Source organism: Orycteropus afer, unplaced genomic scaffold, assembly GCF_000298275.1.
Source record: "Orycteropus afer afer isolate SDZICR_OR568_19922 unplaced genomic scaffold, OryAfe1.0 scaffold00680, whole genome shotgun sequence".
NCBI classification, from domain to species: domain Eukaryota; kingdom Metazoa; phylum Chordata; class Mammalia; order Tubulidentata; family Orycteropodidae; genus Orycteropus; species Orycteropus afer.
The window spans coordinates 627,605-629,861 of NW_006922267.1; the positions used below are offsets into that span (position 1 = coordinate 627,605).

A 2,257-nucleotide genomic window follows, 5' to 3' on the forward strand; every position below is an offset into this window, starting at 1 on the left:
CCCCCCCACATGCTGCCACACACTCTCCTCAAACAAGATGCTGAGTCTTTCAATCATTGCTCAGTGCTTTCCATTTTGATGTTCATGAAGTTGCCTGGGTATGCCAAGGAATTTCAAGCTAATTTTGGTCCCCTAGGAATGCAGGAATCAGAAGGTCTTCTAAGCATTGGGAAGGGGGAAGATGTTCCATGGAATATGAAGACAGCTATTGTTGGGAACCTCCTCTTACAAAGAACTCTGCTGGGGTTGGGGGAGAAAAAATGGCCCACTAACCAGTCACATTTCTATGCCTTAGAGCTGATGTGCTTGCTGGAGGTCATTTGGCACAGCTCTCTGCCTCCGATCAGGCAACTAGCCAAAGGAAAGCAGACACAAGGGAAGGAGAGTCCATGATTTCCTAGTAAGTCTGGGCCAGTGTTCTTTTTTTTTTTTTTTAATAGTGTTAGGTTTACAGAAAAATAGTGCAGAGAGTACAATGAGTTCCCATGTGCTCCTTTTGCCCCCTGCACACGGGTTCTCCTATTGTTAACATCTTGCATCCATGTGGTCCACTTGTTATAAGATAAACCAAAATTGATACTCAAGTTCATAGTTTACATTAGGGTTCACTCTCTGTGTTGTACAGTCCTATGAGTCTTGACAAATGCCAATGTCATGTGCCCACCATACAGTATCATACAAAGAGTTTCACTGCCCTAAAAAATGCCCTGTGCTTTACTTATTCATTCTTCCCCTTCCCCCTATCTCCCTGGCAACCATCTTTAATTTTTAACTTTTATTTTTCCTTTTCCACTCATCGCAAGTAACCATCAAAGAATATATATATATAGTTAAACCCTTTTCCATAGTAGTCTCCTACAATATTTGTTGGGCCAGTGCTCTTAGAGTAAGAAGGTATCTTTATATATTCCTTTCTCTGCCTCTCAAAGAATCACCACTGTTCCACTCAGGATGAGGACGTTAAACTGCAAATAAGACTCAAAAATATGCCAGCTGATAAGAATCGTGGTCCTTTCCAGCCATCTCCATTAAGGAGGAATGGAGATAGTAGAATAAAGGAAAGAAAAAATATTCTAGACCTACATCATGTAGCTTACTTTGGGTGAGTAGCTGTTTGTAAGGATGATGCCAAGTCCTCTTGGAATGAGCCAAACTGCTTGAAATGTTACAAAGATATTACCTCTTAATCACAGAAAATGATAACTGATTTGAGGCCAGTGGAATGGGGAGCTGACTCCATCCCTTCACTGTCATCACGTGGCTTAAGATTGCTGCTCCCTCCCTAGTGGCATGTTCAGCCTCTCCTAACTGGGTTCTTTGAACAACTTGGGACGAAGAGATAAATGTCAAATGTCATTACTCCTGGTTCTCTTGGTAGGCACAAAAGACAAACACTACATAGCATATTCAATACACAGGCCTTGTAATTCACAACTCTTCTACTAAATTACAACCTCAGGAATTTTAACAGGGCAGTAGTGTTGCACAGGTAAATCTTGATTTACTCATTAGGCTGTGTATATCCTCTGTAGGTGAGCTTATGGGAAGAGAAGGCTTTAGTGACTTCAGTCACTGGAGGATTTCTGAGTTCAGAGAAGTCATGGCTTTCCATGTAATGGAAAGGAAAGCTGCTATGGATTGTTATTAAAAGTAGATGATGAAAAGAGAATTTGATTTATGGCTTTGTCAAGGATGATGATCACGGCTTTGAATGTGCAGACTTGGAGAGACTTAGGAGATGTGTCAGGGTGGGGTGACACCACCAACAGGAATAGAGGTATATGAGCAATGAAAAAAGTATGTGGATGTGGTGTAATTAATTGCTTAATATGGCTCTCTCTTCTAGTTATGGTCTTTGAGACTCTCACCAGATGATAGGGTGAGATTATGCAAAGGTAAGGTACTTGTGCCCCACCAAGGGAACTGGATAGCTTGCTAATAATGTAAATAAGGTATATGGCACCTCTATGTTGGTGAGACCATGCAAATAAAGTGTATGGAACCCTACCATGGGATTGGTCAGTTTTGCCATCCCACTAGGCTTAAAATGAGCCATTACAGAGGTGGATTGGGGGACCTCACTAACATCAAGAAAGAAGAGCTAGGAGTGTAGCACACCCTTTGAACCTGAGATCCCTGTACCGAACCTCCTCAACCCTGGAGACAGAGAGAAATGAACACTTTGCTGAGACAACAAGAGGTGGTGAGAAGCAGGAGCAGAGAAATGGTGGCAGCAAAGACTGGCCCAAGACAGAGT

The 2,257-nt window shown here is 42.2% G+C and overlaps 1 protein-coding gene across 1 annotated transcript in view; it reads right to left on the reverse strand.

The window, feature by feature from the left end:
• Positions 1-2,257, reverse strand: part of ARHGEF9 (Cdc42 guanine nucleotide exchange factor 9) — a 310,381-nt gene that overhangs the window by 76,102 nt on the left and 232,022 nt on the right. The gene's annotated exons all lie outside the window — the stretch shown is intronic.